The 27,148-nt window shown below is 44.0% G+C and overlaps 1 protein-coding gene and 2 long non-coding RNA genes across 11 annotated transcripts in view; 1 reads left to right on the top strand and 2 right to left on the bottom strand.

Annotated features, from left to right (window-relative positions):
- LYST (lysosomal trafficking regulator) overlaps positions 1-16,772 on the bottom strand; it is a 194,302-nt gene extending 177,530 nt beyond the window's left edge. For 5 of the 9 annotated variants that reach the window (XM_086679615.1, XM_086679621.1, XM_086679623.1 and 2 more), the window contains exon 1: positions 1,690-1,801. The gene's annotated coding sequence lies outside the window, so the exon portion shown is untranslated. Of the gene's footprint in view, positions 1-1,645; positions 1,807-2,051; positions 2,201-16,333 lie in introns of those variants that run through there. The other 4 variants (XM_086679617.1, XM_086679619.1, XM_086679616.1 and 1 more) reach the window with 4 other exon arrangements.
- On the top strand, positions 12,816-17,483 carry LOC147575779 (uncharacterized). The gene is made up of 2 exons (XR_015241546.1): positions 12,816-12,988; positions 16,149-17,483. It is a non-coding gene; the product is annotated as an uncharacterized LOC147575779 (long non-coding RNA).
- A 3,320-nt stretch (positions 17,484-20,803) lies between these two features.
- LOC147575777 (uncharacterized) overlaps positions 20,804-27,148 on the bottom strand; it is a 51,015-nt gene continuing 44,670 nt past the window's right edge. Inside the window, exon 3 of the long non-coding RNA XR_015241545.1 lies at positions 20,804-23,497. This is a non-coding gene — a long non-coding RNA (uncharacterized LOC147575777). The remainder of the gene's footprint in view (positions 23,498-27,148) is intronic.

The raw sequence follows: 27,148 nt of genomic DNA, 5'->3' as shown, positions 1-27,148 counted from the left end.
CGTCTACTTGAACACGCTTCCCCTAGAGAGGGGTACGGATTACCGTCTCCTTTCTGGTCTTGGGCTCAGACGCCATGTTCTCTAGGCAGTCTTCCCTGACTACCCCTAGTTAAAACCCTTTTCCAGTTCCTGATCTCTCCCTCTTCCCTGCTTTTTCTCTCTAGTCCTTGACACCGAATGACATAGCACATATTTTATTATCTGAGATCCCCCACTAGAATGTAAGCTCCATGAAGGAGGGGATATTTATGTGTTCAGAAAACTCCGACACACAGTCCATGCTCAATAAATATATACTAAATTTATAGATCATTTTATGGCTTACACACTGCTTTCATGTAAATTAAATTATATAGTAACTCATTTTCTCCTAATTCTTGTCTCCAAATTCTCAATCTTTAGGCAGTAACAATATGAAGGACAGCAAAGAGTTATTAAAAAAAAAAGTTGCTGACTACTTGTAAAGCTCTTTAAAACAGATACCCCATATTAATAACTACATCTATAAAATGAAAGCTCATTGTCAACATCTTTATTAGCATAAGGTTTCTGGGTGTGGAAGTTTAAAGTAACAGCAGATCAGCCAAGAATCATCAGGAAGGAAAGCCCAATTCAGTTTGTCCTATCAATTTGTTAAACAAACCCTAGGAAAAATGCGGGTTGAATTCAATGTTCAAGGAAACGTTGGTCCCTATTAACACTCACGTACTCAACACAAGATGCAACTCCCTTAAAATTTTCTATCTGCTTAAAACAAACCTCATCAACTGCCAAGTGCTGTCACTGGGTGTGTATGGTCCGTTGAGCATCTAGGGAATGTTTTGTTTTGTTTTGTTTTGTTTCGCACGATAAGAATTAAGGCTACAGGGACGGTTCTTAAAGCCTCTGGCCTTATCCCCGCCACTACTAAACAACTCGTTGACCTCCACGCTGTGGTGCCGGGGTCTTCCTGGGTTATTTCCCGAACAGTTTAATCCTGCCAGAGACCAAGAGGCATCTCAGCCAAGGCTCCAATGATGCCGGAGACGGACAGCAGATGTCTCAGAGGATCCTCTGGAGAGTCTCTCGCCCCGCAAAGGGTGTCACAGGCATAAGAAAAGCAGCAGACCAAGGCACACGGGGGGAGATGACAGATGGGTGAGGACCGCGGGACAGGAGCTCAAGGAGCGACTGCAAGGGTGGTGGCGCGGAAACTGTCAACTCCCGTCCCCGACCTGCCAGTCTGGGCCCGGTCGGGGTGGAGGCAGTGCCACCGCACAGGACAATAAATACAATCAAGCTAGCAGCAAATCGCCGCCAGCCTACTCGACCTCCGCCCCTCCGTGCTCCGGGAAATAAAGTTGGTGGCGGGTGGCCGCTTGCAAGGGTCCAGGGGGGCCGGGAGGAGCTCCCGCCCGCCGCTCAGCTGCTGTCAGAGGCTGCCCGGGCGCGGGGGGCGGGGGGAGACATCTCGGAGACCCGGAGCCAGAGAGGACGCCTGAGGACGGGCTTGGGGCCGGGTCCCCAGCGCCCTCAGTCGGGTGGCGGCGACCCCCAGGCCCCCGCGACCGCCGCCACCCCAAACCGCCTTCCCTCCAGGCCACGGATGGTGTCCGGGACCCCAAGCCCTCTGCCGGCGTCGTCGGCGCCCAGCGGCCGCCTTTACCTGCTCTCTGGCTGCAGCCGCCGCCGCGGCGCCCTTCCACTCACCGGGAGAATCCCGAGTCGTCGTCGCTGTCGCTGCCGCTGCCGCTGCCGCCGCTGCCACTGCCGCCGCCGCGAACTCTCCACCCCCGCCCCCTCAGGTAACCCAGGAAACCGGGAACACCACCCCCTCCCTTCCCCTGTCCGGACCCAGACCCGCTCTCCTGCGCGTGCGCGCTTGCCCCTCCTGGCGCGCCCCGAGCCCCGCCCCTCGCTTGTAGGGCACCGTCGGCGTCGCAGGCGTGACGCGTAGAGCCACCGAGCCAATAGGGAAGGGAGGAGGGCGGGCCGAGCCTCAGGGCGGGAGGAACGGCGGGGTGGGGCTTGGGGTTTCTCCCAGTGCTGGGGAGGTTTGCCTCCGTTCTCACCCTGCTGGTGCGTCGCGAGGCTGGCTTTGTCAGACCCAGGGGAGAGCGACCATCGTTTGAAAAGCGTCTAGCACTTGCGCAGCGTCCGCTTCCTCCATTCAACAGAGACACTCGTTCTGTCCTCCTTGTGTGGGTTCAGAGGATGGGGGCTGCAAGAAGAAATATGGGAAGGGGTTGAGAGAGGGAGGAAAGGTTACCCGAGAAGAAGCCTAGCCTTCCTTTAAGGCCTGGAAAAAGCCATTTTGCAAAGGTAACGGTACGCTTCTTTCAAAAAACGAAGCCACTGTTGAAGTAATTCAGCACAAATGTGTATTTTTCAATTTAGCTCTCTTCAAACACATTTGTGTAGTGTGTGCGTACTGTCTACATTCTATACCTTAAAATAGCAGTGCCTCCAGCAGGTGGGAGCTGTAGGGTTAACACAGCATGTTTTGGCTGTATCACTGAGTGCCTGGGCCAGCACATGGCTGGTAGGCTGCTGCCGCCAGCAGTTTGGCGTTTTAGAGGACATCCCTGCTCACCACCCAGTCACCGTGACAGCCTTTGTGCGGAATGTTAGAGGTACTGGGGAAGATGGTGAACCGGGTTCAAGTCTTACCTAATACAAATTACAAGCAAATAGTCTACAAATTGGCAGTGATTGCTTTAGAATCAACAACTCCTGTGATTTTTGCACAGGAATCAAGAACTGGAAATATTCAGGATGTTATGTCTTAGGGAAGTAACTAGTTGGTCAGTGATGTGGTTGGAAGTAGCTCTTGGGGAAAATTCTGCACTTTAAAAGATCTCCCCACTGAAGTTCAACCTTTAACAGTTCGTACCTTTGGGCAGAGGTTGCCCACTTCCTCTGGCAATCTTTTAGACTGCAAATACTCCAAGGATGGACAACATACGAAGTCACTAACAAATTAGTGAAAGATATGTCTTAGCGAAATCACCACTCATTTAACAAATAATGAGCACCTACTATGTGCTAGGTACCGTGCTAGGTGCTGGAGATACTTTGTTGAGTTTTCCTGAACTAAAAGAGGAAGAGGAAGCCAAACTTGACCTGTTTCACAGTTTTACCTAACAGTGAACCCACTCTTATTTTCACATCTACTTTTACCCGCTCATCTTAAAAACACCTCTTTTTTTTTTAATGGACAAAGAAGTCATAGAAATAATAAGTAACAATCCAGTTTCTGTTTCTCTTGAATGTAAGATAATAGGCGATCATGATTTTATTAAAGCCAAACAGAACGAAACACTTTGTGTTACAACGGTACCCAGTTGGCCCTCAAAGTATTATTTATTTGTAAAAGGCACAAGGTAATGTCATTTGTGTCTACTCTTTTCTCTGTGTATCTGTGTACTAACTTTGTTCAAAAATATCTAAGAACCTAAGGATGCCTGGATGGCTCAGTGGGTTAAGCATCTGACTCGTGGTTTCAGTTCTGGTCATGATATTATGGTTTTGTGAGTTCAAACCCCAGGTTATTGGGATTCTCTGTCTCCTTTCTCTCTGACTCTGACCCTCCCCTATTCACGCTGTCTCTGTCTCTCTCAAAAATAAACTTAAAAAAATTAAAAATAAAGAGTATCTTAGAATCTAGATATTAAGCATACATAATTAGATAAACTTAGTTCAAAAGATTTCAAATGAACACAAAAAATGTGTAATCAAGTACATTCATAGAAGAAAGATAAAAGAAAAATTAATAAATATATAGAAGGAAGCCTTACTTATGTATGTGTATCACATGTTGAAAAACTTTGTAAGTGGGAAGTCTAGATAATTTGACTCTAAAATTAGATTGTAAACTCAAGGTTTTAAAAGATGCAGTTAACGTACAGTTGACCCTTGAACAACGCAGGGGTTGGGGGTGTTGACCCCTGCGTAGACGAAAATCCACATACAACTTTTGGCTTCCCCAAAACTTAACTATTAATAGCTTACTGTTGACCGAAAGCCTTACTGAAAATATAAACAGTTAAGGAACACATATTTTGTAAATTTATTACATACTGTATTCTTTTTAAAACATGTTTATTTTGACAGAGAGAGCGTTCATGTGTGCACACGTGCACAAGCAGGGGAGCGGCAGAAAGTGAGGGAGATAGAGAATCCGAGCAGGCTCCACGCTGTCAGTGCAGAGCCTGATGCGGGACTTGATCCCACGAACCTTGAGATCATGACCTGAGCCGAAATCAAGAGCTGAACACTTAACTGACAGCTTCATGGATATCTACAAATCAGACCATGTCACACCTGTGCTAAAAACCCATTTCACCCGTGCGAACCCCAAATCCCTTACAGTGGCCCACAGAGCTCTACACCACCCAGATCCGTACATTTTCTTCTCTTCCTGCTCTTCCGTCCCTGAAGACCTACTGTTTATGGAACCTTCCAGACACATTCCTGCCTTAAGGTCTGTGCACTGGCTGTTCCCTCAAACTGAAATGCTTTTTTCTCCCGACAGCCACAGATATAACTCTCTTACCTCCTATATCTTTGCTCAGATTTCACCTTCTCAGTGAAGTCTATCTCAACATTGTCCTGAAACCTTGACAAGAGGAGTCTCTGTCCTGGGTCCCTCACTTGAGTGTTTGAAATTGTTCGGGCTCACCCCCGCCCCTCCCCAATGCATACGTTAAAGTCATAAGCCACAATGTGACTCTGTTTAGATGTTTAGAGGAAGAGCCTTTAAAGAGGTAGTTAAGGTTAAATAAGGTCACAAGGGTGGGGCCCTCATCCAATAGGACTGGTATCCTTATAATAAGGGGAAGAAACGCCAGAGCTTTGTGTGCATGCGCATGCAAACACACACACACACACACACACACACACACACACACACACAGGAAAGGCCATGTGAGGATATGATAAGAAGGCAGCTATCTGCAAACCAGGGGAAGAGATCAACCCTGCTGGCACTTTGATCCTGGACTTCCAGCCTCCAGAATGTGAGAGAATATTTCTGTTGTTTAAGCCACCAGGTCTGTAGTATTTTGTTACGGCAGCCCTAGCAGAATACTACACCCCCCAAAATAATTTCAATAAGAGCATACTACATAACTTACACATCTATTACGCTTATCTTTATTGTCTCCCGCATACAGACTTCATGAAGGCAGCACCCTTTGTTCTGTTTATGATGTACGTGGAGTGCCAGAACACTACCTGGCACATAGTAAGCATTCAGCAAATATTATTGAATGAACAATGTAATGAAGACATTCAAATAAATGTCCAAATAGCTCATTATAATTTTAGCGGAAGTTTGAAACTTTAATGCCCCCTGCACTGTACTGGAGCAGAACTAGATTTCTGAAGAAGTTGTAAAGCAATTGTGGGACTTTAATTTCTGTAAGAGTAACATGGTCAAAATCATGCAGATTTCCACATTTGACTACAGATGGAACAATGGCTATATTAAAAAATTATATATAAATGTAGTTTTGGAGTGCTTTATGTTATTAGGATGTATTTGAATCTTTAAAAAAATGCTCTTTTTAGTAGGCACCCTAAAACATTATTGAAGAACTCAATTTTTTTAAGATTTTATTTTTAAATAATCTCTACACCCAACGTGGGGCTCAAACCCACAACCCCGAGATCAAGAGTTGCACAGTCTACTGACCGAGCCAGCCAGGGCCCCAAAGAAGTCAATTCTTAACTTATGTCTCTATTAAGTTGTTTAACAATATTCACTCTTTCTTTTTGCAAAAATTATCAAATTAAGTTTTAATAACATTCTTAATGTAATTTTCTCTAAGTCACTGATAACATTTTAAAACCCTCAAAGTATGTGTGTTTTACTTTAAAAACATGTCATTACAAGATTTGTAAACATCAAAAATATCCTAAGAGGTGCTCTTTTCAGCCAGTTAAAAGTGTTAAAACAACCCAAATCTCTCTTCTCTGTTGTGGAAACTTCATGCTGAGTTTCTTAATGTCCCACTTTCATGTGTAGGTATTTGTGGGCAGCAGTGTCATTAATTCTCATAAAAGCATTTTTTTCTTTTTAAATTCTGAATTGTCTTTCTGCTTAAAACAGAAAACATTTGTATAGTAATAAATTCAAATGTTAGGACAAATATACAATATAGAAAATGAAAGTCTTCTGTGATCTCCTCCCAGAAATACTCACTAGTAAGTGATGTATTTGTCCACAGATACACACAGATACACACACACACACACACACACACACACACACACAGCCATAAAGTTGTCACCATCATTGAAAAATGAGGAATTTGAGTCCACTATTGAGCATAATTCTTATCCAAGTGATTTACTTGCCATTTCTTATTTTAATAGTTGATATTTGTCTGTCTTAATTCCCAATATGTACCTGTGCTCAACAAGTTTATGATGAACATTGAGTTGTAACCTGCATGAGCTGTTTCTTTTGGAAGAGTCAACCCAGTCTGTCCTACACAATAGGCTATTAAGAAACGTTAATAAGAAATGCGTATTTGCTATCCATTCTTGTTTATAAAACCAAGGGATCGTAGCAAATTTAAAATCACAAGAACCCTCTAAATCTCACAGCATCTCATTTAGAAGACCAGAAAAACAGAGATAGTTCAAGTTATCCACAGGTTCACAGAGCAGAATATCACTTGACCAGTTCAAAGCAAGAGTTGGAAAGGGCTGGTCAGATTCAAGGTAAGGAACAGGTAAAGATATATATGTGTTTCACTACCTACTCAAAAAAAAAAAAAAAAAAAAAACTCAAAAAAAGATTCTTAATATGTACACTTTCTCTGTAACTTCATGTACACCACAATTTTGGACCACTTCAAAAAATGTCTCTTACTCCACCTAAAACCAGACAACAGAATCCACTAGTAATATTGTTAGAGTGATCCATTATTTCAGGCTTTCATTCAGTCACTGGGTATTTTCCATGTACTTGCAATGTTCAAGGTTTTGGGATACAAAGGTAGAGGAAGGCCTAGACTGTTGGGGACTCCAGGCAGGTAGACAAGCAATAACAGTAGAGGGTGATGAGGGTTAGGACAGCGTCATGCACTGGGATTTCTCGGGCACTGTGGAGGGACATCCAACCTCATGTCTGGGATCAGAAAAGCCTTTTGGATTTCAGGCAGGCTAATTTTTCCTATATATGCCTTTAGTGCCCCCAGTCTAGGACCAAATTTTAAAAATGAGACTAGGGTAGCGAGTTTTTCATAAAGTTAAACTTCTTCAATTCTGAAGACTGTCTTCTATTCTGAAGCTATGGCCTTCCTCCTTTTTATAGAATTTAAATGTTTTGTGTGTGTTTTATTTTAGATTTGAAAGGGACAGAGAGAGACAGAGAGAGACAGAGCACAAGCAGGGGAGGGGCAGAGAGAGACGGAGACAAAATGGAAAGCAGGCTCCAGGCTCTGAGCTGTCAGCACAGAGCCCGCCGTGAGGCTCCATCTCACAAGCAGTGAGATCACAACCTGAGCTGAAGTTGGACACTTAACCAACTGAACCACTCAAGCGCCCCTTTTAAAAAAATTTGTGTGTGTGTGTTTTATTTTATATCTGAGAGAGAGACAAAGACAGAGTAGAATTTAAATAGCCTTCCTTTAGGATATGGCAATATTAGCCACGCATATGTTCAATGTCCTTTCTTGACAAATTGATTGGCAATAAAAAGTTGGCAAACTAGTCCCTGAAAGGGTTTGTTGCTTTGTTCTTTTCATTGATGTGGTTGCCGTTGTTATTATTATTATTGTAGCAGTCTACAGAATCCATGTGTCCAGAAACCACTGACAGCTAGGCCAGGTGAGGCTAGGTAGGGTGCTCTAAGGCCATGTTCCTTCTCAGTCCAGCAGCATCAGCGTTACCTGTGAGAGATCCGGAATCTCAGGCCACAACCCCAGACTTACTGAGTCATACTTGGCATTTCAGCAAGATCCTCAGATGATCTATACACACGTTAAAGCTTAAGAAGCACCATTCTAGGAGAGGGAAAAGCATTATATAAAAACTGGTGGGAGAGATCACGGTGGCTGGAAGATCCTTTCCAAAGTAGAAAGGGTAAAGACCATATTTCACAGAGGGTGAGGGTGATGTTAGCAGGGCAGGCAGGAGGGTGGGTGGTGATTAATATTTTCCCTCTGCACCAACTATAGCCAGATAGATAACTGCTCTATATTTCATCCTGGTCATTTTATTTTTTTTTTAATTTACTTTTTAAAAATGTTTGTTTTTCAGAGACAGAGAGAAACAGAGCATGAATGGGGGAGTGGGGAGGGAGGGTGCAGAGAGAAAGAGAGAGACACAGAATCTGAAGCAGGTTCCAGGCTCTGAGCTGTCAGCACAGAGCCCAACGTGGGGCTCGAACCCACGAACTGTGAGACCTGAGCCAAAGTCAGGCACTTAACCGACTGAGTCACCCAGGCGCCCCTCATCCTGGTCATTTTAAACTAAGCCATGTTCCCTATTGCCTACAATGCTCAATCACTTCTTGCAGAACCTCAAAACATAGGTTCAACTCTTGTGGGGCAAATAAATATCTTGGGCCTAATGTGTGGCAGTTAGTGGGATGTTATCATAACGATAATAACAGGTCGTGCCGACTCTCCATGGTGGCTGGTGAAGAGTCTGCTTTAATGAGGACCAGACACCAAAGGAGAAAGCCTTACCCTACGCCAGGGTGTTGCTACATCATGCAGATGGAAGGAGCCATGCCCCACCCGACTGCTTTGGTATCTAAATGAGTCTTCGTCCTATGCTAACATAAGGCTGCGTTGAATGTACAAGAGGCACTTGGTAATTATAAATTAAGATATAAATTAAAGTATATATTTTTTCTCTTTTATCTGCTGAAAAGGGAAGTGTAATGCAAGAGAGTGTGACAGACAAGCCAGACCAATCTCAGATAGTTTTCCTTAACTTCTCTACCTCCCCTTAACTATTGTTATTTTTGTTATCTGTTTGTCTTTTCAAATATACTTTGAATTACATTACTTTGTGATGACTGCATTCTATCTTTTGTGTTCACTGTGAGCAGATAGAAGCTGCTCAATAAAATTTTTGAATAAATAAGGGAAAGATACAGAAGGATACAAGTAGCTGGGAAAATTTTCTGTGACCTATACTCAAGTCACATGGTCAACAGTTGTGAGAAGTTATGTGTCTTTTTTTTTAAATTTTTTTAATATTTATTTTTGAGAGAGAGAGTGAGAAAGGCAGGGAGAGAGGGAGACATAGAATCCAAAGCAAGCTCCAGGCTCTGAGATGTCAGCACAGAACCTGACGAGGGGCTTAAACCCACAAACCGGGAGATCATGGCCTGAGCTGAAGTCAGACTCCTAAGCGACTGAGTCACCCAGGTGCCCCAGTTATGTGTCTTTTATAGAGATTGAATTCAAATCCTGATTTCGTGCCAAATCCTGATTTTCTTTTATAGAGATTGAATTCAAATCCTGATTTTCGTGCCTGGAATCTCAGAGTATTTTATATCTGTGTGCATTCTGACGTGGACTCTTGTCAGTAGAGCTCTGTTTTACACAAAGAGAAATCACATTTGTAAAAGTTACATGCTAATTTCCCCCGTTCATCATGTAAACCAACCTGAGAGGTGTAGCACTGTCACATATTTGGAATCAGAACTGAATGTCAATGTAGTGTGGACTCACCTTAAGCCTAAGCTATGTTTACCTACGGGATTCAGACAGTGGCAGATGTGGGGGTCCCGGTGGGACCCTCCAGGAATAGATTTGCTTGAGTGAGGGAAGGGTATTCTGGGTGAGTTGGCACACAAGCTCCTCTAATAACAAAACCTGGGTTGCAGAAGGGAAGGGATGATGGTAGGTACAGCATAGTGTCTGATATTCGAATTTGTTCCCCACCGGCATCCTCGACATTTCTATAGTCCTGAAATTTCAAAGATGTTTTAAAGGCACCTGTGATTAAAACTGGAAGAGCCTGGGGCGCCTGGGTGGCGCAGTCGGTTAAGCGTCCGACTTCAGCCAGGTCACGATCTCGCGGTCCGTGAGTTCGAGCCCCGCGTCGGGCTCTGGGCTGATGGCTCGGAGCCTGGAGCCTGTTTCCGATTCTGTGTCTCCCTCTCTCTCTGCCCCTCCCCCGTTCATGCTCTGTCTCTCTCTGTCCCAAAAATAAATAAAAACGTTGAAAAAAAAATTTAAAAAAAATTAAAAAAAACAAAAAACTGGAAGAGCCTGTTTGCGTAGAATCCCTGGTCCCGGGCAGCACTATTTTCATATCCATGCAACCACATAGTTGCATCAGAGAAAACAGAGTGGCCCCATGAATATTTGCGTCATGCGGTGGGGCCTGCCGGGGCCTGCAAACCGTTTGTCAGGTAAGACACATTAAAGCATCTTTGTGTGTCAGCGGGGGCATAGTGAGACCACTTCATCAAACGTTTGCCTGGAGTCTTGAAGGGAAGCAAAAACCCTTCTCCCTGACCAGCTTGGGCTGACATCAGAGCCATGCGGGGACCGTAGGGCCCTGTGGGAACGTAGAATCCATTTCAGAAACCCTTAACTTGTAGTCAGGTCTTGTGTTTTTAACGCAACTATTCCAAAAGCAAAGTTCTGAGAAAGCGGTTTCACTCAGCAGTATAGATGCAGCCCACGTGTGCCATATTATTGAAAAGGAAACGTATGGGGGGCGCCCGGGTGGCTCAGTCTATTGAGCGTCCGACTTCGGCTCCGGTCATGATCTCACGGTTGGTGGGTTCCAGCCCCACGTTGGGCTCTATGCTGACAGCTCAGAGCCTGGAGCCTTTTTCGGATTCTGTGTCTCCCTCTCTCCCTGCTCTCCCCTCCCCCCATTTGCGCGCGCTCTCTCTCTCTCTCTCTCTCTCAAAAATAAATAAGCATTTTTAAAAAAATTTTTAAAAAAAGAAAATGAATGATCTGTTTGGAAGTATAACATCTGATACGGAAGAGGGGTCCAAAACACACAATAACACTGGGGGGAAAACTGCAGACATTATGTTGGAAAATCAAGCCCTGAAATAGAAAATGCAGGCAAGGTATTTCTAGAGTCTAGGAATCTGAGAAAACCGTTTGTCAGGTAAGACATGTGAAAGCATCTTTGTGAACTGCAAAAGACCTTAAATAAGCAAGTACTTAAAAATATCTGGGCCCATTGAATGACCCAATCTTCTGGATTTTTATCCATAATTTAAAAAATATCATTGCATCACTTCACATGTGTTGGCATGGTAGAACAGTTTAGTCGGAAAACCCCCGAGGCAACACCCCAGGAGCAGGAAAACTCAGCCTTCGGCTAGATGAGGATTCCTAGTCAGCAGAGGGTCTCACCAAAACGCATTGCCTCCCCGGGCGAGGGGTAAGTGACTTTATGGCAAGTGACTCTGCCCCAGTGTGGCCACCGTGCAAGCTGCTACTTGACTCAGATTCTCCTGGATTCTGTGATTTCTGAAAGATTCCCCCCTTTCCATCTTACCCCCCCTCCCCCAACATCAGACACACTCTCTCAAAGAACCAGACACCAGGAACCAATAATAAAAATCGGGATCACAGCCCTGCTTCTGTTATTGTTGTTCATGCAGTACGGGTTTCTTCTCCCGACATTAAAAGCAGCGGCCAAGGATGCAAGGTCAACCAAATCAGAATAACAGATGACCAGGAAGTGTAGCATAAAGCATCATCTTAGGGTCGCTCACCCCTTAGGATAACCTCTCCTGACTGGTTTCCTGCCCAGCTTGTAGTACCATTTCTGGAACTCCGCTGCTGACTGATAATTGGGTCTAATGCAGAGCAAGGGTTTCCTGATGGGATACAGACCACAGCGTCCTTACTGGCAGGTGTACCTCCGCTCATGGTTGGAAACCTGGTTTTGAGCCCTGCACCTGCCATCTATCATGCCCAGCTTAGCCAATCTAGTGGCCTGAGTTCCTCACACACGGATGCAGCCACCGGGTGAGCAGCTATCCCACCCACCTCGGCTGTCTCTCCACAAAGACAAAGAGAACATTCGCCACTGGGGAGAATGCCCTTGCGGGTATGTGGGGGATTTCCTGAAATCTGATAAATTCCAGTCAGGTACAATAGAGCTGTCTTTGACAATAAGAAGAATCCTTGGCCCCCGGGGACTGGTTTCGCCAAGGGGGTGGGAAATACTTGTGTGCCAGCGATATTCACCTCAGGTGCCGCTGAAAGTCACCCTATGTGCGTGGCCTCTGGTTACTGGCTCCCTAACCAGGTGCCTGAGAATTAGTGCAAAAGATGCCATTTAAATTTTTTTTTTCCAACGTTTATTTATTTTTGGGACAGAGAGAGACAGAGCATGAACGGGGGAGGGGCAGAGAGAGAGGGAGACACAGAATCGGAAACAGGCTCCAGGCTCTGAGCCATCAGCCCAGAGCCCGACGCGGGGCTCGAACTCACGGACCGCGAGATCGTGACCTGGCTGAAGTCGGACGCCTAACCGACTGCGCCACCCAGGCGCCCCTATGATTTCTTGTTTCAACACCAGGCATTGCCCTCGTCTTTTCCCCTCTAATTAGAAATGTGACCCTTATTTCATACTAAATTCCTTTCTATTTTCCAGGCCCTTTCTGAGCTCTCTAGAATAGAGAAATACAGACCCTAAAAGCCCTGAAAAGGGATCTTAATTGTCAGCAGAAATGCTTCAGAAGAACTACCGTCTCAGCTTTTCCCCTTTGATTTAACTGCTATGAGTTAAATCACACAGCAGTGTGCCTTCTATCTTGTATACACAAGTGATTGATTGCATCACCCGAATCCTGTAATCGTTCCAAACAGGTAATCTTTGAACTGGCCACGGCTTCAATTCCAGGGAATGAAGTAGGAGGAACGGAGGAAGGAGACTACATCCCACTCAATGTTCATTTATCCGTCTACGTGGGAAAAAAAAATCAGGAGTCTTGCCTTATGGTCCCTTCCCTTCTGGAGAAGTCTTTCTGAAAACACGGAAGAGAGGAATATAGTTGGTAAGATCTGAAAGTAACTTCAGTGGCCAGCTCTTTGAAGGCAAGAACTGTGTTGATTTATGACGCAGTCGACGTGTCATAATTTGGCACCCGCATCTTAACAGTGGCTCTAAACATGTCTTTGGCAACTGCTATTACAGGCCAGAAATAGCTATGTAAAGTAGGGTAAAGTATTCTACCTGCCGGTTTTCATGAATACTCCTGCCAATTCTGCCCCGATGGAACGCACACACGCTATATAGGCCTTCCCATCTAATTTTACCGGGAGTATTTTTTAAAGAATTTTTTATAATCTTGGCTCAGGGCTTTCTTTATCGGTGCCTATTCTGTAATGACACAAAAAATTTTCTCTTCAACTGCCACATTTTAAAATCCCGCCAGCCACTTTCCTATCAGACACCCCTCAAACGTCCCTGTAATTCTGCTTTCTACTCAAAGATTCTTTTTTTAATCTGAGTAGGAATGATCACGTCTCGCTGTGCTCTACCCTTTAAAGGATTCCACGTAGCTTCCTTTGAGAGATGAATATGAATCCAACTGACCATTTAGGCCTGCTAAAAATGCCCCAGGATGCATGGGGTGCCAATGGCTATGATAATTCAGATGATCTTTGTTGGTTTGTTGGTTGGTTTTGAGGTTACCAGCACGCTTTCATTTGAATTGCTCTTTTCTCATGAATGGGCAGGGACATTTGCTATTCTACTGATGGTAAAATTAGAGCCTAAAGAGCTAGTCACTCACCGAAGGGGGCGGGGCAGGGCTGGAACACAGGATTCTGGCCTCTAAATTCCCAAGCAGGTCACAACCAAGTAATAACGACAAAACATACTAACTGGATTTCTTGAAAGCATTTTCTTTCAAGAAGCAGCTCGCCAGAGTCTAATTTTAGAGTTCACATGTTATTAGCACTTTCACATTTCAAGGGGTTTGTAACTTCTCTACGTGGGAAACATTTTACTGCAGGGCAGAGTCAAATATTCTTTTCGGTGCCTTTGCTGTGCTTTAATCAGCTGACATTACTCCAAGGGAATGTATATGTGGCTACACGGCCATATTGAAGGTGAACACCTGCCATGCACAATTACCTTTGAGGAAGAAGGAATACGTGTTAGAATCATCATATGTTCCAGCAATTCCACCTCTAGGTGTATATTCCGAGAACCGAAAGCAGGGACTCGAATAGATATTTGTTACACTGATGTTCATACCAGCAATAGTCATAGTAATTGATAAGCAGAGCAACCCAAGTATCCTGGATGAATGAAGGGATAAGCAAAATGTAGTGTATCCACACAATGGAATAGTATGCAGCCTTAAAAAGGAAGTTCTGACCCAGGCTACGACATGGATGAACCTTGAGGACATCTTGCCAAGTGAAATAAGCCAGTCATAAAGGGAAATATTTTGTATGATTCCACTTCTATGAGACACCTAGCATAGTTAAGTTCATAGAGACGGAAAGCAGAGCTCCCCCTGCCAGAGGCTGAGGGGACAACGGAGAGTCAGTGTTTCATGGGGACAGAGTTTTAGTTGGGGATGACAAAAATCTCGGGAGATGGATGGGATGACGGCTGCACAACCATGTGAATGTACTTAGTGCCACAGAACTCTACCCTTAAAATGGTAAAAATGGTAAATTTTGGGGCGCCTGGGTGGCGCAGTCGGTTAAGCGTCCGACTTCAGCCAGGTCACGATCTCGCGGTCCGTGAGTTCGAGCCCCGCGTCGGGCTCTGTGCTGACTGCTCAGAGCCTGGAGCCTGTTTCCGATTCTGTGTCTCCCTCTCTCTCTGCCCCTCCCCCGTTCATGCTCTGTCTCTCTCTGTCCCAAAAATAAATAAACGTTGAAAAAAAAAATGGTAAATTTTGTGTTATATGTAGTTTATCTCACACTCGCACACATGCGCACATACCGGGAGACAGAACAATTAACCCTGATCTGGAGGGAGAGGGATGGAAACGGCTTCTCAGAGCCCATGGCTTTGTCTTGAAAGACGAGGAGAGGTGCGCTAGGTAGGACAGAAGAAAAATGTACTCCGGGCTGAGGGAATAACACCAGGAAGTAATAAAGCCATTACAAGGTCATATTCAAGGAACAGCAAATAATCCAGGTGCTGGGTACTTGCAGGTAAATTACAGCAGATGAAGCCTCGAAGGCAGAGTGTGGGGGCAGAATCTTAAACACTCTTGCGTGCCCTGCAAGATGTTTGGGCTTTATTCTGCAGGCAGTGGGAAACCACTGGACTCCTCTGTTTAAGCTTGGAGACATGACCGAGCTTACATTGTAGAAAGATAATGTTTGGCAGTAGTGTGAGGAATGGATTGGAGGGGGAAGAGATTAGAAGCAGGGACTCTGGTGGGGAAACTTCCGAGAGCCCAAGGGAGAGATCAGGAGGGCCCAGCTGGGAGGATGTGGGGGGGGGGGGCGGGGAGGGGCATTGGGAGAGGACATGGGAACCACAGAGAGGTGGGGAGAGAGGAGGCTTATGGAGTGGAGGGTAGCTCCCAGGCTCCACGCATGGCTTCATCCATACCCCCAGTCAGGCTGACCCACCCACACGCACTCCAGGTCCCCTGGCCCAGAACAGTTGCTCAAGACCCTGCCAATCGTGATGGTAACCGGGGCTTGTTCTTACCTCCCAATCTCTAAAATCCGGACTTCCACACTGTCCTCAGCCCCCTCCCAGTTGGGTGGGTGCTGGGGCTCCTCTTGGCTTTCCTTCGAGTCCCATCCAGCCTTCCCCTCCCCCCACACTCCAGCCGTGGGATTTCTTACTTGTCCCTTCATGATACCCCACTCCGATCCTCAGCTCTGTGCGCACTCCTTCTTCCTCACAGACCAGTCTCTGGCCTCCAAGATGGGGTGGGGGGGGGGGCAGGGAGGGACTTGAAACCTCCCTAGCATAGATTAGGAATACGATAGAGGCTGAAGGTTGGACAGCAGTGAGGGGGAGAATGAATGCACTCAGGGAATGCTGCATTTGACGCACCTGAAAATCCACCAGCACCCGTTTCTTAAAGGAGTCTTTGTAACTACTCCATGCCCCAAACAATCTCAGTTTCCTGGCCTCCAAGAATCAGAGCTGCAGTCTTTCTAGTGAGGGTCTTTGGCTCACCCCACCGCAGCAGAGGAGTATCTTCATTGGCCTTCCTTTCCGCACAGTCTCCAGCCTCTCTGAGCAAGCAGCCCCTAGGAACCAGCTCCTGAGAGCACAAGCACTGCCAGCAGCCATCTGCTAATCACCTTCCCCAGTGGCTCTAGAGTTCTCCGCCTGTCCCCAGCCGGCCCACCAAAGCAGCTCACACTCTTAGCTGGCCCTGGGAAGCCTCAGAAACGTGTTAACCTACCTGCGCAGTGATTCCCTTCTTCGGGTGAGCAGGGAACTCTTCCCTTTGGTAGTCACACTGCAGGCTAATTAGCAACCATCTACTCTGTTAGCTGCAGTGAAACTGGTCTCCTCCATGCTGTTAGGCGAGCTGAGTCGCTTGTTTGCTGTGAACTTCTGGCTTCCGTTCAGCTGACTTAGGGGAGGATCATTCTCCTGGCATTATAAGAATGCACACAGTTGAGTCAAACAGCCTGATAGACGGCGAAGGCAAACCCTGCCGCACTGTCTGATGTCACCGGGAGGAAGATACAGGAGCAGATGGTGAAGGCAATAACTTCATGTACCACAAGAACCTCAGAACACAACCTTCCCACGGAAGAATGGATGAGCTGCCGAAACAGGCAATGCACCGAACACTCTGGCACTATAGCTACTCTGATCAAAGCCGAATCGTCATTGGGAATGGCTGCCTGTTTGCCCCACGCCGCTCTTGCCTTGGGTGATGGAGCTGGGCAATCTCTGTGTTGCCAGGAAAGCGAGTGGCCCTCTCTCCCTCTGGCTCTTTGGCAGGTGGCCACCCTTGCATCACATGGGGAATCTGGCAAATCAAGTCCAATTCCTTTGCAGTATAGCTGCAGCAAGGATTTCCAGTTAGTGATTTCGTGGTGACTCCAATGAGTCACAGCGCCCTGATTGTCCTGCAGAGGGGGAGGGCCTAAGTTTGTCCCCGTGAGGATTGTCGTTACTCTTGGTTCGAGAATTCTGCAGTCTTTGGAGCTCAACCTGAGAATGAGAGTCCTGCGTCCGGCCACTGCCACTAACCCTCTGGTTGCAAACTTTCACCAAATTGGTGGTGTAGACTTCTGCCCTTCCTTTGTGCTGACATCTGTCTCTCTCCTTTTTAAATCTGCTATCATTTCTTGTTTAAAGTTTTTATTAAAAACTGCTGTCATTTCGGGTGCCTGGATGGCTCAGCCAGTGAAGCATTGATTTTGGCTCAGGTCACAGTCTCATGATTCATGATCAACTGTATGGGGCACTGTGCTGACATCTTGGAGCTTGCTTGGGATTCTCTCCCTCCCTCTCCCTCTGCCCCTCCCCTACTCATGCTCCCATACTCTCTCTCTCTCTCTCAAAATAAATAAATAAACATTTTTTAAATGCTGTCATCTTTTATTTTCGTATTTTTGTATTTTTTTAAATCTACATCCAAATTAGTTAGCATATAGTGCAACAATGATTTCAGGAGTAGAGTCCTTAATGCCCCTTGTCCATTTAGCCCATCCCCCCTCCCACAACCCCTCCAGTAACCTTCTGTTTGTTCTCCATGTTTAGGTCTCTTATGTTTTGTCCCCTTCCCTGTTTTTATATGATTTTTGCTTCCCTTCCCTTAAATTCATCTGTTTAGTATCTTAAAGTCCTCATATGAGTGAAGTCATATGATAGTTGTCTTTCTCTGACTAATTTCACTTAGCATAATACCCTCTAGTTCCGTCCACGTAGTTGCAAATGGCAAGATTTCATTCTTTTTGATTGCCGAGTAATACTCCTTTGTGTGTATATATATATATATATATATATATATATATATATACACCACATCTATATCCATTCATCCATCAGAGGACATTTGGGCTCTTTCCATACTTTGGCTATTGCTGATAGTGCTGCTACAAACATGGGGATGCCTGTGTCCCTTTGAAACAGCACACCTGTATCCCTTGGATAAATACCTAGTAGTGCAATTGCTGGGTCATAGGGTAGTTCTATTTTTAGTTTTTCGAGGAACCTCCATACTGTTTTCCAGAGTGGCTCCACCAGCTTGCATTCCCACCAACAATGCAAAAGAGATCCCCTTTCTCCGCATCCTCGCCAACATCCGTTGTTGCCTGAGTTGTTCATGTTGGCCATTCTGACAGGTGTAAGGTGGTATCTCATTGCAATTTTGATTTGTATTTCCCCGATGATGAGTGATGTTGAGTATTTTTTCATGTGCCGGTTGGCCATCTGGATGTCTTCTTAGGAGAAGTGTCTATTCATGTCTTTTACCCATTTCTTCACTGGATTATTTGTTTTTTGGGTGTTGAGTTTGATAAGTTCTTGATAGATTTTGGATACTAACCCTTTATCTGATATGTCGTTTGCAAATATCTTCTCCCATTCTGTTGGCTGCCTTTTAGTTTTGCTGATTGTTTCCTTCGCTGTGAAGAAGATTCTTATTTTGATGAGGTCCCAGTAGTTCATTTTTGCTTTTGTTTCCCTTGCCTCCGGAGACGTGTTGAGTAAGAAGGTACTGTGGCCAAGATCAAAGGGGGTTTTGCCTGCTTTCTCTTCTAGGATTTTGATGGCTTCCTGTCTTACATTTAGGTCTTCCATCCATTTGAGTTAATTTTTGTGTATGGTGTAAGAAAGTGGTCCAGGTTCATTCTTCTGCATGTCGCTGTCCAGTTTTCCCAGCACCACTTGCTGAAGAGACTGTCTTTATTCCATTGGATATTCTTTCCTGCTTTGTCAAAGATTAGTTGGCCATACATTTGTGGGTCCATTTCTGGGTTCTCTGTTCTGTTCCATTGATCTGAGTGTCTGTTCTTGTGCCCGTACCAAACTGTCTTGATGATGACAGCTTTGTAGTATAGCTTGAAGTCTGGGATTGTGATGCCTCCTGCTTTGGTTTTCTTTTTCAAGATTGCTTTGGCTCATTCAGGGTCTTTTCTGGTTCCATACAAATTTTAGGATTATTTGTTCTAGCTCTGTGAAAAATGCTGGTGTTATTTTGATAGGGATTGCATTGAATATGTAGATTGCTAAGTTTCAGGATATAAAATCAATGCACAGAAATCGGTTGCATTCCTATTCACCAACAATGAAACAACAGAAAGAGAGATCAAGGAGTTGATCCCATTTACAATTACACCAAAAAACCATAAAATACCTAGGAATAAATCTAACCAAAGAGATGAAAAATCTATACACTGAAAACTATAGAAAGCTCATGAAAGACATTGAAGAAGACACAAACAAATGGAAAAAGATTCCATGCTCCTGGATAGGAAGAACAAATATTGTTAAATGCTGTCATCTTTTAAATCTCATATGTATTATGGATTTCTGAGTTAATACTGTTATTACCAAACTCATGTGTATGTATCTATAAAGATGATAAATCACTCCCTTTTATTGAGCATTTAAGCCAGATCCTGGGGTAGCACTGCTTTTAAATGGTGACACCAGCACTTGAATTCAGGCCTGTCTTACTTCCAATTCCATGCTTTTAACTACAGGCTAGACTGCTGATGGTGTGTGTGTGTGTGTGTGTGTGTGTGCGTGCGTGCAATATATGTGTGTTTATATAGTCATCATAGAAGATGTGCATCATAGAAGATGTGATATGTTATGTGCCATGTATGTGTTAAGCCCTTGATAAACATCTTTTCAATGAAGAGTGATTGCATTTCCACCCTGTAATGTCTATTACTGTTGGGTCATGTGACTCTCCCAGCCACTCAGAGTGAAATGAGTGTAGATGCCTGTAGTTTCCATCCTTGCATCAGGTCTAGTGTAACTCCGGGACACACACCCAATGGAGCTCTAAGGGCCAAAGGGCCTGAAAGAGAGTTCTTTATCGTTCCAACATGAAAGCCGTCTGAATGCTACAGATAATCAAGGCTCCAGGAAAATTCTTCTTAACTTTGAAAGGTTTGTTAGCTTGTTTCACATTGTGAAACACAAAAAAAGTCCCAAAGTATTCTGATACTTTAAAGATATCCCTCTCCAACTGTGACCTGTGTTTATCGTGATGTCCGCAGCCTTATTTAATTCTACCACTGTGTGATCACCTCCCACAACTGGATGGATGAATTAGTGTTTTCCTCCTGAAAGCTTTCTGGAGAAAAACATATCTGGGCCCTGTTACGAACTTAGAGACCCTTAAGGATGCAAATGATTTCTTTGGAAGACAGAGTACCTTTATGGGCTGCCACCATTTAGCTAAATGTTCTTCTGACGCACAGAGTCATATCAATGGCTTGGAAAAGTTGATGCAGGGGCCAAAATGCCTGATTCACATTTTCAGTAGCAGCGATCCTGTTTTAGAAGTCCTGATTTTGCCAGATAAACAGGTCAGTTAAGTCAACACACACAGAAGCTAGATTTACCCCGAGATGCTTCCACCTTGAAAAGCCTGTGCAGTTCTACTGTTCTATGACGATACTGCACTTGGTGGGACTCCGGTAGCATGAAAGAGTTAACTTCCTGAAGGTGTGGTATTAATTTCATGTATTTAGAATTTCTATCCTGCCTAATTCTGAAAGGGCACCGGATAGTTTTCAAACATAAACATAATAAAATATAGGGTAATTTAAGATTGAAACTACAATAGAGGCTCTGTAAGTGGGTGACTATAGCCAGTTACTTGAGATGAGCTGATTGTGATATTTAGGCTCTGAATTTGGCCCAGATTCCTGGTAACCAATGCAAAAAGGGAAATAGGACGGATATAATAGGTCAGACCAAAAAAAAAAAAAAAAAAAAGAGAGAGAGGAAAGAAAAAAACCCACAATGGCTTTTTATCTTTTATCTGATATAAATGATATTAAACTGGCATTAAATTAATTGGCATTAGATTCCAGGAGGAATAAGCCATTTATCCCTAAAGAGTTTTCTGTAAGCCAGGCACAAAGGGACAAATACTGTATGATTCCACTTATATGAGGTACCAGAAAAGACAATTTCATACAGATAGAAAGGAAAATGGTGGTTTCTAGGAGCTGGGGTTGGGGAGAATGGGGGCATTATAATTGAATGGGTACAGAGTTCCTGTTGGGGAAGATGAGGAAGTTCTGGAGTTGGATGGTGGTGGTGGCCATACAACATCGTGAATGTACTGAGTACACTTAAATGAGTAAATTAAAAAAAGAAAGAAAGGAAGCCTCAATGTCGGAGAATGAAAGCTGACCACAGACGTGGCCCAAGCTGTGTTCCAGTTAGTTAGTGTACTGGAATTTCCAGTTCAGCCCCGGGGAAGCAAAGTTCTTCAGGTCTCTACACTATAGGTACTCCCAGAATGAATTGTACGGAGTGCCCTTTCTCTGCATCTTGATCCACGCGTTCATTCTCCTCTGTCTTGTGCTGGGATCCTCCACACTGTCACAGTGTTGTCCCATCACTGCGAACCCTTGGGGCACTGCGAGCCCTGCGTCAGCCTCTGTGCTGACAGCCCAGATGAGACTGCTTTGGATTCTGTGTCTCCTTCACTCTCTGCCCCTCCCCGACTCACACTCAAAAATATATAAACATTAAAAAATTTAAAAAAATTATTTGCCGTAGTTTCTGCAGACGTCTAAAAGATACAAAATGTACGACTGTGCTAAATGCAATGTGGTATCCCAGATCGGACCTAACAACAAAGACATTAATGGAAAACTGATGAAATCTGAATGAATAAACCATAATGCTTGGTTGTACCAATGTTAATTTCTCAGTTTTGATAAACGTACCCTGGTTAGATATGATGCTGACATCAAGAGAAACTGGGTGAAGCATGGATGGGAACTCTCTGGACTATCTTTGTGATTTTTCTGTGAGTTCAAAACTACTCCAAAACAAAACATTTACTAAAACAACCACCACATTTTGGACATGAAATCTCAATGACACCTTTCTCCTGTGGCCCCTCCACAGAGGTAATCATTATCTGGAGTATGGTGTGTATCATTCAAACAGCCTAACGCAACTGTTGGTATAACTAATGGGTTGGCCAGAAGAAACACCTTTTTTTTTTTTCATGTAACATTTTAACTTTAGTTTATTTAAGTGTAATTACCATACAGTTTATGTTGGTTTCAGGTGGACAAAACAATGATTCAACAATTCTGTGCATTTCTCAGGGCTCATCAAGATAATTCCCTTCATCTATTTCACCCATACCCCAAACACCTCCCTTTGGTAACCACCAGTTTGTTCCCTGCATCTAAGAGTCTGTCTCTTCTTTTTTCTTTATTTGTTCATTTGTTTTGTTTCTTAAATTCCACATATGAATGGAATCATATGGTATTTATCTTTTTATGACCGACTGATCTCACCTAGCATTATACCCTCTAGGTTCATCTATGTTGTTGCAAATGGCAAGATTTCATTCTTTTTTTTTTTATGGTTGAGTAACATTCCAGTGTGTGTGTGTGTGTGTGTGTGTGTGTGCGCACGCATCACATCTTTATCTATTCGTCTATCAATGGACATTTGGGTTGCTTCCATATCTTGTCTATTGTAAATGATGCCGTGACAAACATAGGAGTGCATGCATCTTTTCAAATTAATGTTTTCATTTTCTTTGGGTAAATACCCAGTAGTGGAATAGTTGGATCATAGAGTAGTTCTATTTTTAGTTTTTTGAGGCACCTCCATACTGGTTTCCACAGTGGCTGTACCAATTTGCATTCCCGCCAACAGTGCATAAGGGTTCCTTTCTCTCTTCATCCTTGCCAACACTTGTTATGTCTTGTCCTTTTGATTTTAGTAATTCTGACAGGTGTAAAGTGGTATCTCCTTGTGGTTTTAATTTGCATTTCCCTGATGATTAACGATGTTGAGCATCTTTTCATGTGTCTGTTGGCCATCTGGATGTCTTCTTTGGAAAAAATGTTCGTTCAGATCCTTTGCCTGTTTTTTAATTGGGTTATTTGGGGGGGTTTGGTGTTAAGTTATGTAAGTTCTTTATATATTTTGGATATTAGCCCCTTATCAGATACATCATTTGCAAATATCTTCTCCCATTCAGGAGGCTGCCTTTTTGTTTTGTTAATGGTTTCCTTCATTGAACAAAAGCTTTTTATTTTGGTGTAAGTCCCAGTAGTTAAGTTTGCTTTTATTTCCCTTTCCAGAAGAGATATAGCTAGAAAAAATGTTCCTATGGCCAATGTCAAAGAAATTACAGCCTATGTTTTCTTCTAAGGTATTTGTGGTGTCAGGTCTCACATTTAGGTCTTCAATCCATTTTGACTTCATTTTTGTGTATGGTGTAAGAAAGTGGTCCAATTTCATTCTTTTGCATGTAGTTGTCTTGTTTTCCCACAGTATTTGTTGAAGAGACTGTCTTTTCCCAGTCGCATAGTCTCACCTCGTTTGTTATAGATTCATTCACCATAAAAGCAGGGTTTATTTCTGCACTCTGTATAAAGAGCAACACCTTAAAAAAAAAAAAAAAAGAGGAAGAATTCTAAAGCCTTTGGACTCCAGCGGGATGCCAGGAGTGAGGTTCTTCCTAGACTGCCCCTCCTTCAGGTACCAGCACTCCCAGGAACCCCTGTCCTTAATGAACCCCCTTTCTCCCTAACCAGCCACCCAGCCCACTATTGGTCCTACTATTGGCCTTGTCAAGGAGGTCACCTGTAGGTCACCGCCACTGCCTCCCTGTAGCCCCTTTCGCTCAACCCTTGTTTGAACACTGTGCACTGAATTTCCCCGGGCTTGAGGATAAATGAGTAGCCACTTTCCACCACAGTCTAGGTCAGCAGGCAAGAGTTCTGGGGCTCCACCATTTTCTGTAGTAGACTCAGTATTCATGCCACGTGCCCGGAAGTCTCTGTATTTATTCAGCACCTGAGCTGTGCCCCTAGTCCACCACCCTACCCCACAGTCCCTGCACTGAGACGGGGACCGCCCCAGATCTCTGAGGGCCCGCCTCTTGGCTTCTGAGGCTGAGGTATTTCCCTCACGTCTAAAGGTCATTAGAAGGGGTGACAGCTCCGGGACCTTATTCATCTGTTTATTTAAAGATACCCCCACTGCCCCATGTCTATTTACAAAATGGTAACTGTGAAGGTAGAGATTCACAGAGGCTCTCAAAGAGGAGGCAGAGAAAACCCGCCAGGGAGGACAGGGGTTGGCAAGGCTGTGTAAGGCTGACTGGGAAAATTTAAGAAGGCAAGCACCAGCCAAAGTCTCTGGGAAGTCTCTGGGAAGATAAATAGGCTTATCAATTGTTCTTTGACCTGCAGATACTGGTCTTGTGTCAGGAAAAACAGTCCCTGCAGATTTTAGATTCCCAAAAGGCATCCAGGGGAATGAAGAATTCACTTCCTAAGGAAATAGTGTCCTAAATTCTTCCATGTGCATTGTATCCAATGCTCGACTCAGAGGTAGAAAGGCTGCAGATGTGAAATGTTTGCTTTTTTTTTTTTTTTTAAATCAAATTAACACAAAAACAACATGATATCCACGGGAAGGGAAGTAGGGATGGGAACTGAATCTTTCTTTTAGTGCATTTCAGCTCTTAATAGCTGACAGCGCTAACCTATAAAGCAAGGACACCTGTGTGAGTGCGTAAGTCAATATTTGAGGTGATGTGTTCTTGTTTTCTCTGCTAATTCACCTAATTTCTTTTGAACTCTCTGGGCAGTGTACTGGATTGTGAAATGTGTTATGTAATACGGACACCTAGAAGCACAGTGTTGAATGGGGGAATCACCCTAGATCTTATAGTGAAATAGGATTTTGTGATACATAAAGCTAAGTCATGTGGTTCTACTCTGTTGGGGGGCAAAAAGTAACAACACCCACAGTTATATTAATAACCATGACCGTGACTGCTTATGTTTCCCGGTAGGAAAAAAAAAGTTTCACGTCTTATGCAGTGTCGTGTGGGCAAGATTGCTGTGAACCGCAAGCCAGAGTCCTGAGGCCCGCCCCAGTCCTGCTAAACCAGCTATTTGACGGTGGGCCTCAGTTTTCTCATCTGTGAATGAGAAGTAAAACTCTTATCTATGATCACTGAGAGGCTGCAATCGATATTATTCATAATGTCAGAGAGAAAAGTGGACATACACAAATATGAAACCCACAGGACAAGTTTACAGAGGCACATTACGTATCGAGAAGTGTGGCCATCACAGATTTTTAGCCAAAGAAAGTTCTTGCCAAAGATGACCAATGTTGAAACTGGTTGAATATTTATGGGACGTTCGTCTTCTGAATGAGAAGGGTCTGCGTCTTCTATTCTAAATGGTTTTCAGAAAAGGAGTTTAAACAGCTTTGCCTGGTAACCGTCTGATGTTTAAAGAGCCTAATGGTGAGCAAGATAGGCCTTTCGTTGAATTCCCTGGGACCTTGGCTCTCAATCTCATGAGGTAGGGCCAAAAGGGCATGGATTTAGATCTGAAGCTGCCTTGGTTTGGCCACCTACTAGCTTTGTGTGTGAACTTGAGCAGGGCTGAATTACCCTCTGCCCCCCTCACCTTTTGCCCATCAAGTGAGGATGATACTAATGTGTACAGCTGGTGTCCGTGGAAAGTGCTTTATAAGCTGACAAACACAGGAATGATGATCATTCTAAAGATTCAAATTTATAACAGACAAGGTGTTAACATTCTAACTTTTTAAACAATTAATATCATTAATTTGCTACAACTCCGCACAACCACATGGAAGAATTGCACAAAATCATGTTGAGTGAAAGAAGCCAGACACAATAAGGTAGGTTGTATATGATTTTACAGAGCAGCTTCCAGGAAGCTGAGACTGTTTTTCTCTTGTTCTGTGTGTTGTTTACATGCGTGTGTTCAGTTTGTGAAATTTTGCATCACATTGTGAGCATAGGATGTGTGCCCTGTTCTGTACATATGCTCTACGTTAATAAAGAGTTAAAAGTTCTGATTTAGAAAAATTAGATACTGCAGGTTAAAAAAAAAAAAGCAACTAACAAAAATCTTCGGATTCTCTATCTTCCAGAGTTAGTGAAGGGGTTCAGAAAAAAAAATGCTTCAAGATGTACCACGTTGGCATGTGGATTATTTCGAACTGATGGCAATGAAGAGCCAGTGGACTCAAGAAAAACTCTTACCTCTCTCTAAACTACCCAAAGGAATTTAGATAGGTGGTCTGGCCCAGAAAGAGAGCTGTTATCAGTGACAACTTTTTATCTGAAAGACCTGTCTATAGAGCAAGGCAAACATCTGATTACCAAACATCTATCTTTAAAAAAAATTTTTTTTAATGTTTATTTTTGAGAGAGAGACAGAGTGTGAGTGGGGGAGGGGCAGAGAGAGAGGGAGAATCCGAAGCAGGCTCCAGGCTCTGAGCTGTCAGCACAGAGCCCGATGCAGGGGCTCGAGCTCACGAACCATGAGATCATGACCTGAGCTATAGTCAGACGCTCAACGGACTGAGCCACCCAGGTGCCCCTCGAACATCTATCTTTATTGTCCTGTGAGCTACCCTCCCCACTCCCAGCGTTCCAGGCCGCTACCCCATTCCTTGGCTCAGGATGTTATTTAAGCCTCAATTGCCTGACTTGCCCATGATTTTTATTGCCTCGGTGGGGTTCTCGTAAATACATAATTAAACGTGTTTTTCTCTAGTTATCTGCTTTGTATCATTTTTATAGTTAGACGAGCCACAGAACCTAAAAGAGTAGAAGGAAAAACTTTTCCTCCCTGACAGTACCCACTTTTAATATTTGGATGTAGATCCTTCCGGAATTTTTTTCTCTATATACTAACATATGCTACAAAAAACAGAATCATCCTTTGGTGACCCAGTTTTCTCAGTGGGCAATATATTGTAGTCTTTCTGAGTCAGTAAATTATCGGTTATTAACTGCATCATACCGGAGTTTGTTTTATCAATGCCCTGTTTTGCTGTCACAAATACTGATAAACGCGACTTGTTCAGACATCTCCGTTCGGTAGCTGGTTTGTCTTTTAAGGATTCCTGAAACCGAAATGGGGGACCCTAGGAGCACACACATCTTTAAGGCACAGATCTTCTTCTAGAAAGACGGCACCAGTTTCCATTCCCATCTGCAGTGGGTGTGAACTCCCCTTTTCTCCGACGCTTTGCT

This window comes from Puma concolor, chromosome D2 (genome assembly GCF_028749965.1).
Source record: "Puma concolor isolate L17-30 chromosome D2, mPumCon1.1.hap2, whole genome shotgun sequence".
NCBI classification, from domain to species: domain Eukaryota; kingdom Metazoa; phylum Chordata; class Mammalia; order Carnivora; family Felidae; genus Puma; species Puma concolor.
This window is presented reverse-complemented; position numbering and strand designations above follow the sequence as displayed.